General features: G+C 54.5%; 1 protein-coding gene across 9 annotated transcripts in view; it reads left to right on the forward strand.

Moving 5' to 3' along the window:
- The first annotated feature begins 4,286 nt into the window (after positions 1–4,286).
- PPIP5K2 (diphosphoinositol pentakisphosphate kinase 2) overlaps positions 4,287–12,701 on the forward strand; it is a 132,001-nt gene continuing 123,586 nt past the window's right edge. For 8 of the 9 annotated variants that reach the window (XM_077289823.1, XM_077289840.1, XM_077289850.1 and 5 more), the window contains exon 1: positions 4,287–4,524. The gene's annotated coding sequence lies outside the window, so the exon portion shown is untranslated. The remainder of the gene's footprint in view (positions 4,525–12,701) is intronic. The other variant, XM_077289832.1, reaches the window with a different exon arrangement.

Consider the following 12,701-nt stretch of genomic DNA (forward strand, 5'->3'; position numbering starts at 1 on the left):
ACGAGGGCAGTGGCAGAAAAAAGGGGCAGAAGATCAGCAAGGATTATGGAAAAAAGGAACTTTGTTGTGTTTACCCAGAGCCTGGTACCCCGCAGTGGCGAGTGACCTCCACCTACCTACGCATGTATCGGCAAACGGTATGACGCTCAAGGTAAAAGAAAGGTGGTTGGCTCCAGGCTTTGGTAATTTCGCTCGGAACATGTGTGCTGCATGCGCTATATGCCTGGCACACAATCCAGGTCAGACCATTAAAACCCCAACCAAGCATCATGTAAGACCACTGTATCCCTTTCAAAGACTCCAGATCGACTACATCCAGCTTCCTAGGTACAATGGATACGAATATGTGCTTGTGTGTGTGGACATATTCTCAGGGTGGCCAGAGGCTTATCCAGTTCGTAAAGCCTCAGCAAAAACTACTGCCATTAAAATAGCACATGAACTGATACCCCGTTACGGCATGCCTGAGGTGATCGAGTCAGATAGGGGTACCCATTTTACTGGAGAAATATTCCAGAATGTTATGAAAATGTTGGGAGTAGAAAACTAGTTTCACACTCCGTATCACCCACAGAGTTCAGGTAAAGTGGAAAGATTAAATGGAACAATAAAATTAAAAATCCAGAAGGCCATGGCAGAAACAGGAAAGCCTTGGACCGAGTGTCTACCACTTGCCCTGTATTCCATCCGAAACGCCCCAAGGGGGAAGGCTAAGCTGTCACCACATGAGATTCTTTTTGGTAGAGCAGCAAATTTGGGTTGTTATTTTCCACAACAACTGATGTTGAATACTGAGACTTTAACTGCTTATGTACAAGAATTACAAAAACGTTTAACTAAAGTGCATTCGCAAGTTTTTGCTTCCCTTCCAGATCCAGAAAATCTCGAAGGAGGCCACAAGTTGGAACCTGGTGATCAAATCTACGTGAAAAGACACACCAGAAAGACTCTGGAACCGAGATTTGACGGACCTTTCCAAGTCCTGTTAACAACTCCAACAGCAGTCAAGCTTGAAGGAAAGGCATCATGGATACATGCAAGCCATTGCAAAAAAGCAGTATAAGACTCATGATATTGATGTTAATAATGTTAACCTCAACGGAGGCATGGGAAAGATTGAATTCTCTAGCCCCTTTGAACAATAGATTCGTACAACATCATAGAAAATTAGTGCATGATTTGTTAAATAATACGCAACCCCTGGCAGATTGTTGGATCTGTACCCATTCACCAGTATCAGCCACAAGTATACCTTTTCTAGCAGTTCCCGTGTCAGCTGAAGAAATATTCGCTTGGCCTAATTGTTCAGACAACCTGGCCAACAACCAACCTGGCAATACTAGACTATGGAATACTACAATCGCCATACCAGTTGTGGGATGGGTAGAATTTCCTTGGTGGCAGGGCAATCTTACAGGAAAAATAGGCAACTTACAATATTTAGCACTCAGAGGAGGAGCATGGGTACCTAGGAATAAGACTGGATTAACTGATTTAGGACAGGTCCCCACTGAAAATCTACAGCTCAGTTTCAGTACAACCACCCCTTCCTCTGATGCTTTCAAACCTACAGTATTGGAAAGGTACATACATAATAGAAAATGGGAACATTCCGAGTTGTTCCCCCAAGGTGATGCAAACAGTTGTACAAGTAAGCCGGGGAACCTGGTTTGTAATGAATCCGATGAGTACGTCAACGGAATGCATGTATGTGGGAATCCCGCAGCCGGGTACTGTAGCCCCTTGGGACAAAAACCCTCTTGGTGTATGCTTCAGAATGTATCTAGTTTTGTGGATTTGGCTCACAGATTGGTATTGCAGCACTCAGCTTTGTGGGATCTGCCTGAGGGTACATTTTGGATATGCGGAGGAGCATATAAATGGCTTCCCGTAGGTATAAAGGGTACTTGTACATTAGGACGCCTAAAGGTACCGTCACACTAAGCAACGTCGCCAGCGATCTGTGACGTTGCAGCGTCCTAGGGAGCGATATCGCTGTATTTGACACGCAGCAGCGATCAGAATCCCGCTGTGAAATTGCTGGTCGCTGCTAGAAGGTCTGCACATTATTTGGTCGCTAGGTCGCCGTGTATCGCTGTGTTTGACAAGCAAAAGCAACCATACCAGCGATATTTTACACTGGTAACCAGGGTAAACATCGGGTTACTAAGCGCAGGGCCGCGCTTAGTAACCCGATGTTTACCCTGGTTACCAGCGTAAAAGTTAAAAAAACAAACAGTACATGCTCACCTGCGCGTCCCCCAGCCTCTGCTTCCTGACTCTTACTGATCGCCGGCCCTAAACTGAAAGTGAAAGCACAGCGGTGACGTCACCGCTGTGCTGTTAGGGCCGGAGCTCAGTCAGTGTCAGGAAGCAGAGGCTGGGGGACGCGCTGGTGAGTATGTACTGTTTGTTTTTTTAACTTTTACGCTGGTAACCAGGGTAAACATCGGGTTACTAAGCGCGGCCCTGCGCTTAGCAACCCGATGTTTACCCTGGTTACCCGGGGGCCTCGGCATCGTTGGTCGCTGGAGAGCGGTCTGTGTGACAGCTCTCCAGCGACCAAACAGCGACGCTGCAGCGATCGGCATCGCTGTCGCTATCGCTGCAGCGTCGCTTAGTGTGACGGTACCTTAACCCCGGCTACTTTCATAATTTCGAACAAACAAGTGAATATGCAAGCCGTGCCCAAGCACACAATGTATAAAAGAGCTGCAGATAACTCACCACGTCCCTCGGGGAGGCCACATATAGTACAAATGGGAATTCCCAACAAAATTGCTAGTACCATTTTTATTTATCCTATGTTAACACAGATGTGGGATAAATTAGTTAGAGCCACGGATTATCTAGATGACCAGATTTGGGATATATTGGACATATTAAATACTAGTATAGCTGTACAGAATCAGCTTATAATAGTCACTAACCAACATACCCTGGTATTGGATTACCTAACTGCCTCACAAGGGGGTATGTATCAAATCATCGGACCCACCTGCTGTCATTATATAGACCCGAATAGTACTATGAGTATGAGATTTAAATTAGAAGACGTACAACGACTCAGGGATCAGTATGACAAAGACAATGACCAAAATAAGGATAGCTGGTGGTCAGATACCTTTTCTTTTCTTAACCCGGCCAATTGGTTCAGGGGGATCGGTGGGTGGGTTACCGGGATTATGCAAAGCCTAATACATACAGTTATAGTTATTGTAATTATATATGTATTATTCAAGGTTGTACTCAAGGGTATCTCGGTATGCACAAATAAATTTTGTGTAATGGATGCGAGAATATAAAGTTTTTTTTGTAATATCACAAAAAGAATGACTAAAATAATCGTCTATATGACAAGGTTTTGAATGGAATATGTCAAAGGGGGGATTGTGAAGAGCGGAACAAAAATGGTTATCTCAATGAACCAAAAAGAATTTGTGATCAATATTGACCTGTCCATTCAAGGACATTTTAGCTATAGTGTGAAATCCTATTTTTTGTTTGTGAAACTGCCACTTAGGCGAAACTGTACTGTTTTGTTTGTTGTGAAACTATCACATAGCCGAAACTGTTTTTTTTGTCTTCTCTTTTCTCTCTTTGTTTAAACAAGCAAAACTTGTATAACCACTGAAACTACCTGTACAACTATATAAAGAGGGGATAGCACCTTGAAGGAAGGCGTGCTTCAGAGGCTTCCCAGTGATATACTATACGAGACGTGTCTTGTGTATTATTTCTGGTGATTCCCCACTTCCAAAGGCTGATCCGACTGAGTGTGGTCCCGACACTACCTACTTTCTATGTATAGTGGGGGTCTGTCACTCTCTACCCTCTATGCATAGTGGGGGGACCTGTTACTATGTACATACCCTTTATTTACTGTGGGGGTCTGTCACTCTACATTCCCTCCATATATAGTGGGGGGTCTGTCCCTCTCTACCTGCCCTCCATGTTTGGTGTGGGGTCTATCATTCTTTCCCTTCTGTACTGACCAGCATACTGCAAAGTTCTGTAGTTACGAAGGTTCCTTCATGCACTTTCCTTTTTTATTAAGTTTGTATACTTGGGACCACAATGAAGGTGACAGCTGTCAGTCACGGGCTGTCTCCGTGCACTATTGCTTACATAACCTGTTTGCTTAGTGACCGTCATTCCCACAAAGTATAAGCTGGCAAGTGACAACCCTTCCCAAAACCGGATCGTTTGAGGCCACGTGACATCAATCATCGTCTCTACAGACTCCACCTCCCGGTTTGAATAGATCGAGAAATCGCCATTTTTATGTTGGGCAAGATGTACGGGGCGCCTGAAGGGTCAAACTAGTGCTGAATGCAAACGAGCAGTAACAGCATGTGCAGTGTTTCCAACGCGACCTAAAATCCCCCAGCAGAGGCGCCCTCTCCCCGCCCCTCAGCCTCACACTAGAGGGATTGTAAGGGACGGAAGTTTGTGGCTGGTGCATCAATGAGGAAAGCCTGTGCATGCTGCGGGGTGTGGAGCGGTGACACGGCCGGAGAGGAGGTGAGGCTGGCGGGCACGGGCGCTGGGTGATGGGGCTGCCTGTGCCGGAGGCTCCGCAGTGTCAGTGGCATTAGGGGGATTACACCGGCTCACATTCCCCATGATGCCCTCTGCAGCGCTGCGTGTGTGGGCTGTGCGGCTAGCAGTACCCCCATATACCGCCAGTGCTCCCAGTATGAGCCAGCGGCAGGTACAGCTGTGTGCAGAGCTCTGCAGTGAGGGACAGGCCCGGGCTGGAAGGAGCCACCTGGTCATGGTCTAGGGATTGTTCCTTCACAACTCCACGGAGAGATGGAGAGTCAGTGTCATGGAAACTGGCGCTAACTAGAAGAGTGATGGCTGCTGGCGCACTGGTATGGAGCACTGATGGCCGCTGGCGCACTGGTATAGAGCGCTGCTGGCGCACTGGTATGGAGCGCTGATGGCTGCTGGCGCACTGGTATGGAGCACTGATGGCTACTGGCGCACTGGTATGGAGCACTGATGGCTGCTGGGCTCTGGTATGGAGCACTGATGGCTGCTGGCGCACTGGTACGGAGCACTGATGGCTGCTGGCGCACTGGTATGGAGTGCTGATGGCTACTGGCGCTCTGGTATGGAGCACTGATGGCTACTGGCGCACTGGTACGGAGCGCTGATGGCTGCTGGCGCACTGGTACGGAGCACTGATGGCTACTGGCGCACTGGTACGGAGCACTGATGGCCGCTGGCGCACTGGTATGGAGCACTGATGACCGCTGGCGCACTGGTATGCAGCACTGATGGCTACTGGCCCACTGGTACGGAGCACTGATGGCCGCTGGCGCACTGGTATGCAGCACTGATGGCTACTGGCGCACTGGTACGGAGCACTGATGGCTGCTGGCGCTCTGGTATGGAGCACTGATGACCGCTGGCGCACTGGTACGGAGCACTGATGGCTGCTGGCGCACTGGTACGGAGCACTGATGGCTGCTGGCGCACTGGTATGGAGCGCTGATGGCTATTGGCGCACTGGTATAGAGCGCTGCTGGCGCACTGGTACGGAGTACTGATGGCTGCTGGCGCACTGGTATGGAGCACTGATGGCTGCTGGCGCACTGGTATGGAGCGCTGATGGCCGCTAGCGCACTGGTATGGAGCGCTGATGGCTGCTGGCGCACTGGTACGGAGCACTGATGGCTGCTGGCGCACTGGTATGGAGCGCTGATGGCTATTGGCGCACTGGTATAGAGCGCTGCTGGCGCACTGGTACGGAGCACTGATGGCTACTGGCGCACTGGTATAGAGCGCTGCTGGCGCACTGGTACGGAGTACTGATGGCTGCTGGCGCACTGGTATGGAGCACTGATGGCTGCTGGCGCACTGGTATGGAGCACTGATGGCTACTGGCGCACTGGTACGGAGCACTGATGGCTGCTGGCGCACTGGTACGGAGCACTGATGGCTGCTGGCGCACTGGTATGGAGCGCTGATGGCTATTGGCGCACTGGTATAGAGCGCTGCTGGCGCACTGGTACGGAGCACTGATGGCTACTGGCGCACTGGTATAGAGCGCTGCTGGCGCACTGGTACGGAGTACTGATGGCTGCTGGCGCACTGGTATGGAGCACTGATGGCTGCTGGCGCACTGGTATGGAGCGCTGATGGCCGCTAGCGCACTGGTATGGAGCGCTGATGGCCGCTAGCGCACTGGTATGGAGCGCTGCTGGCGCACTGGTATGGAGCACTGATGGCTGCTGGCGCACTGGTACGGAGTACTGATGGCTGCTGGCGCACTGGTATGGAGCACTGATGGCTGCTGGCGCAATGGTATGGAGCGCTGATGGCCGCTAGCGCACTGGTATGGAGCGCTGATGGCCGCTAGCGCACTGGTATGGAGCGCTGCTGGCGCACTGGTACGGAGCACTGATGGCTGCTGGCGCACTGGTACGGAGCACTGATGGCTGCTGGCGCTCTGGTATGGAGCACTGATGGCCGCTGGCGCACTGGTATGGAGCACTGATGGCTGCTGGCGCACTGGTACGGAGCACTGATGGCCGCTGGCGCACTGGTATGGAGCACTGATGGCTGCTGGCGCACTGGTATGGAGCACTGATGGCTGCTGGCGCACTGGTACGGAGCACTGATGGCTGCTGGCGCACTGGTACGGAGCACTGATGGCTGCTGGCGCTCTGGTACGGAGCACTGATGGCTGCTGGCACTCTGGTATGGAGCACTGATGGCTGCTGGCGCACTGGTATGGAGCGCTGATGGCCGCTAGCGCACTGGTATGGAGCGCTGATGGCTGCTGGCGCACTGGTACGGAGCACTGATGGCTGCTGGCGCACTGGTATGGAGCGCTGATGGCTATTGGCGCACTGGTATAGAGCGCTGCTGGCGCACTGGTACGGAGCACTGATGGCTACTGGCGCACTGGTATAGAGCGCTGCTGGCGCACTGGTACGGAGTACTGATGGCTGCTGGCGCACTGGTATGGAGCACTGATGGCTGCTGGCGCACTGGTATGGAGCACTGATGGCTACTGGCGCACTGGTACGGAGCACTGATGGCTGCTGGCGCACTGGTACGGAGCACTGATGGCTGCTGGCGCACTGGTATGGAGCGCTGATGGCTATTGGCGCACTGGTATAGAGCGCTGCTGGCGCACTGGTACGGAGCACTGATGGCTACTGGCGCACTGGTATAGAGCGCTGCTGGCGCACTGGTACGGAGTACTGATGGCTGCTGGCGCACTGGTATGGAGCACTGATGGCTGCTGGCGCACTGGTATGGAGCGCTGATGGCCGCTAGCGCAATGGTATGGAGCGCTGATGGCCGCTAGCGCACTGGTATGGAGCGCTGCTGGCGCACTGGTATGGAGCACTGATGGCTGCTGGCGCACTGGTACGGAGCACTGATGGCTGCTGGCGCTCTGGTATGGAGCACTGATGGCCGCTGGCGCACTGGTATGGAGCACTGATGGCTGCTGGCGCACTGGTACGGAGCACTGATGGCCGCTGGCGCACTGGTACGGAGCACTGATGGCTGCTGGCGCACTGGTATGGAGCACTGATGGCTGCTGGCGCACTGGTATGGAGCACTGATGGCTGCTGGCGCACTGGTATGGAGCACTGATGGCTGCTGGCGCACTGGTACGGAGCACTGATGGCTGCTGGCGCTCTGGTATGGAGCACTGTTGGCCGCTGGCGCACTGGTATGGAGCACTGATGGCTGCTGGCGCACTGGTATGGAGCACTGATGGCTGCTGGCGCTCTGGTATGGAGCACTGATGGCCGCTGGCGCTCTGGTATGGAGCACTGATGGCTACTGGCGCACTGGTATGGAGCACTGATGACCGCTGGCGCTCTGGTATGGAGCACTGATGGCTGCTGGCGCACTGGTACGGAGCGCTGATGGCCGCTGGCGCACTGGTATGGAGCACTGATGGCCGCTGGCGCACTGGTATGGAGCACTGATGGCTACTGGCGCACTGGTACGGAGCACTGATGGCTGCTGGCGCTCTGGTACGGAGCACTGATGGCTGCTGGCGCTCTGGTATGGAGCACTGATGGCTGCTGGCGCACTGGTATGCAGCACTGATGGCTACTGGCGCACTGGTACGGAGCACTGATGGCTGCTGGCACTCTGGTATGGAGCACTGATGGCTACTGGCGCACTGGTACGGAGCACTGATGGCTACTGGCGCACTGGTACGGAGCACTGATGGCTGCTGGCGCTCTGGTATGGAGCACTGATGACCGCTGGCGCACTGGTACGGAGCACTGATGGCTGCTGGCGCACTGGTACGGAGCACTGATGGCTGCTGGCGCACTGGTACGGAGCACTGATGGCTGCTGGCGCACTGGTATGGAGCGCTGATGGCTATTGGCGCACTGGTATAGAGCGCTGCTGGCGCACTGGTACGGAGTACTGATGGCTGCTGGCGCACTGGTATGGAGCACTGATGGCTGCTGGCGCACTGGTATGGAGCGCTGATGGCCGCTAGCGCACTGGTATGGAGCGCTGATGGCTGCTGGCGCAGTGGTACGGAGCACTGATGGCTGCTGGCGCACTTGTATGGAGCGCTGATGGCTATTGGCGCACTGGTATAGAGCGCTGCTGGCGCACTGGTACGGAGCACTGATGGCTACTGGCGCACTGGTATAGAGCGCTGCTGGCGCACTGGTACGGAGTACTGATGGCTGCTGGCGCACTGGTATGGAGCACTGATGGCTGCTGGCGCACTGGTATGGAGCGCTGATGGCCGCTAGCGCACTGGTATGGAGCGCTGATGGCTGCTGGCGCACTGGTACGGAGCACTGATGGCTGCTGGCGCACTGGTATGGAGCGCTGATGGCTATTGGTGCACTGGTATAGAGCGCTGCTGGCGCACTGGTACGGAGCACTGATGGCTACTGGCGCACTGGTATAGAGCGCTGCTGGCGCACTGGTACGGAGTACTGATGGCTGCTGGCGCACTGGTATGGAGCACTGATGGCTGCTGGCGCACTGGTATGGAGCACTGATGGCTACTGGCGCACTGGTACGGAGCACTGATGGCTGCTGGCGCACTGGTACGGAGCACTGATGGCTGCTGGCGCACTGGTATGGAGCGCTGATGGCTATTGGCGCACTGGTATAGAGCGCTGCTGGCGCACTGGTACGGAGCACTGATGGCTACTGGCGCACTGGTATAGAGCGCTGCTGGCGCACTGGTACGGAGTACTGATGGCTGCTGGCGCACTGGTATGGAGCACTGATGGCTGCTGGCGCAATGGTATGGAGCGCTGATGGCCGCTAGCGCACTGGTATGGAGCGCTGATGGCCGCTAGCGCACTGGTATGGAGCGCTGCTGGCGCACTGGTATGGAGCACTGATGGCTGCTGGCGCACTGGTACGGAGCACTGATGGCTGCTGGCGCTCTGGTATGGAGCACTGATGGCCGCTGGCGCACTGGTATGGAGCACTGATGGCTGCTGGCGCACTGGTACGGAGCACTGATGGCCGCTGGCGCACTGGTATGGAGCACTGATGGCTGCTGGCGCACTGGTATGGAGCACTGATGGCTGCTGGCGCACTGGTACGGAGCACTGATGGCTGCTGGCGCACTGGTACGGAGCACTGATGGCTGCTGGCGCTCTGGTACGGAGCACTGATGGCTGCTGGCGCTCTGGTATGGAGCACTGATGGCTGCTGGCGCACTGGTATGGAGCGCTGATGGCCGCTAGCGCACTGGTATGGAGCGCTGATGGCTGCTGGCGCACTGGTACGGAGCACTGATGGCTGCTGGCGCACTGGTATGGAGCGCTGATGGCTATTGGCGCACTGGTATAGAGCGCTGCTGGCGCACTGGTACGGAGCACTGATGGCTACTGGCGCACTGGTATAGAGCGCTGCTGGCGCACTGGTACGGAGTACTGATGGCTGCTGGCGCACTGGTATGGAGCACTGATGGCTGCTGGCGCACTGGTATGGAGCACTGATGGCTACTGGCGCACTGGTACGGAGCACTGATGGCTGCTGGCGCACTGGTACGGAGCACTGATGGCTGCTGGCGCACTGGTATGGAGCGCTGATGGCTATTGGCGCACTGGTATAGAGCGCTGCTGGCGCACTGGTACGGAGCACTGATGGCTACTGGCGCACTGGTATAGAGCGCTGCTGGCGCACTGGTACGGAGTACTGATGGCTGCTGGCGCACTGGTATGGAGCACTGATGGCTGCTGGCGCACTGGTATGGAGCGCTGATGGCCGCTAGCGCACTGGTATGGAGCGCTGATGGCCGCTAGCGCACTGGTATGGAGCGCTGCTGGCGCACTGGTATGGAGCACTGATGGCTGCTGGCGCACTGGTATGGAGCACTGATGGCTGCTGGCGCTCTGGTATGGAGCACTGATGGCCGCTGGCGCACTGGTATGGAGCACTGATGGCTGCTGGCGCACTGGTACGGAGCACTGATGGCCGCTGGCGCACTGGTATGGAGCACTGATGGCTGCTGGCGCACTGGTATGGAGCACTGATGGCTGCTGGCGCACTGGTATGGAGCACTGATGGCTGCTGGCGCACTGGTATGGAGCACTGATGGCTGCTGGCGCACTGGTACGGAGCACTGATGGCTGCTGGCGCTCTGGTATGGAGCACTGATGGCCGCTGGCGCACTGGTATGGAGCACTGATGGCTGCTGGCGCACTGGTATGGAGCACTGATGGCTGCTGGCGCTCTGGTATGGAGCACTGATGGCCGCTGGCGCTCTGGTATGGAGCACTGATGGCTACTGGCGCACTGGTATGGAGCACTGATGACCGCTGGCGCTCTGGTATGGAGCACTGATGGCTGCTGGCGCACTGGTACGGAGCGCTGATGGCCGCTGGCGCACTGGTACGGAGCGCTGATAGCCGCTGGCGCACTGGTACGGAGCGCTGATGGCCGCTGGCGCACTGGTATGGAGCGCTGATGGCCGCTGGCGCACTGGTATGGAGCGCTGATGGCCGCTGGCGCACTGGTATGGAGCGCTGATGGCCGCTGGCGCACTGGTATGGAGCGCTGATGGCCGCTGGCGCACTGGTATGGAGCGCTGATGGCCGCTGGCGCACTGGTATGGAGCGCTGATGGCCGCTGGCGCACTGGTATGGAGCGCTGATGGCCGCTAGCGCACTGGTATGGAGCGCAGATGGCTGCTGGCGCTCTGGTATGGAGCGATGATGGCCGCTGGCGCACTGGTATGGAGCACTGATGGCCGCTGGCGCTCTGGTATGGTGCTCTAATATGTACACGTTTATGGCCGCTGCCTTTATGATATGGCGCTTGGATGGCTGCTACCTCTCTTATATGACGTTCGGATGGCTGGTGCTCTGATATTGGCGCTCTGATGGCTGCTGCCTCTCTGATATGGCGCTCTAGTATGGCCTCTGGTGCTCTATGGCGCTCTGATAGCTGCTGTCTTTCTGATATGGTGCTCGGATGGCTGCTGCCTCTCTGATATTGGCGCACTGATGGCCGCTGCCTCTCTGATATGGCGCTCTCATAGCTGCTGCCTTTCTGATATGGCTCTCTGATGGCCGCTGGTGCTCTGGTATGGCACTCTGATAGCTGCTGCTTTTTTGATATTGGCGCACTGATGGCCGCTGCCTCTCTGATATGGCGCTCTCATAGCTGCTGCCTTTCTGATATTGGCGCTCTGATGGCCGCTGGTGCTCTGATGTTGGTGCTCTGATAGCTGCTGCCTCTCTGATATTTCCCTCTGGTATGGCCGCTCCTGCACTTAGGGCGCAGTCTCACCGAGGACTGACCGATATGAATATTGTTACAGAATCCAATTCAGTCCCTACGACGAACTAAACCCTACTTGTCAAGGGAATTTCTGTATCATGGAATATTTTGGAAGCTATTTTGCTCAGCAGTGTAAGGGATAGCATGATTATTTCTGCAGATGCACTGGAAACCCCAGTGTATGAACCCCACAGTAGACCAGTCGTCCCCTCGCTCATTGTCACATCAGAATAACAGATCAGATATTATTCCAACGTGCAAGATATTAACATGTGTGATGTCTGTTCACATACAGCTATACGTCATTCAGCAATTATATATCTACAAGTGTGTATAATATATACTCCCCACCCCCTCAAGATTGCAGTTGCAACACCAAGAAGGGATGATGGATAGACAGGTTACTGATATGCAAATGATGAAGAAATGGAAGCAACATATTCAAAACATCTGGATTTGTTCAGTACAGAGTATGAATACTTCAAGCAGAAATCCTCCTATGTAATCTCATTGACCTGCCAAGATGTGTATTAGTGGTTGTCTGAGGAATGTTCTACCACGCTGAATACACTTTGGCAAATCGTCAAGAGCCGCTGCTGGCAGCTCCTTTTGTAATTGCGGACCAATGACATTTCAAATCAATCAAAGCAATGCTGAGCTGTTACTGTACCTGAAATGAAGACTAGGGTGATCTGGCTACCATATATTATGCCACCACACATACTGGGAGTATGACCAGTGTGACGGTGACTCATGAAGCCCTCCTCATGGCATTGTCCATGTGATCTCAGGTTAGAAGAATGGTGTGTGGTGATTCTGTACTGAATGTGAAATCAGACATCACATACCAAGTCTACAGTGCTAATCATGGTCCACACAAGCCATCAGAAGACGTTTGCTCAACATTGGACTACAAGACAGACGTCCGCTACAAATATTCCATACAC

Source organism: Ranitomeya variabilis, chromosome 1 (assembly GCF_051348905.1).
Source record: "Ranitomeya variabilis isolate aRanVar5 chromosome 1, aRanVar5.hap1, whole genome shotgun sequence".
Classification (NCBI taxonomy): Eukaryota; Metazoa; Chordata; class Amphibia; order Anura; family Dendrobatidae; genus Ranitomeya; species Ranitomeya variabilis.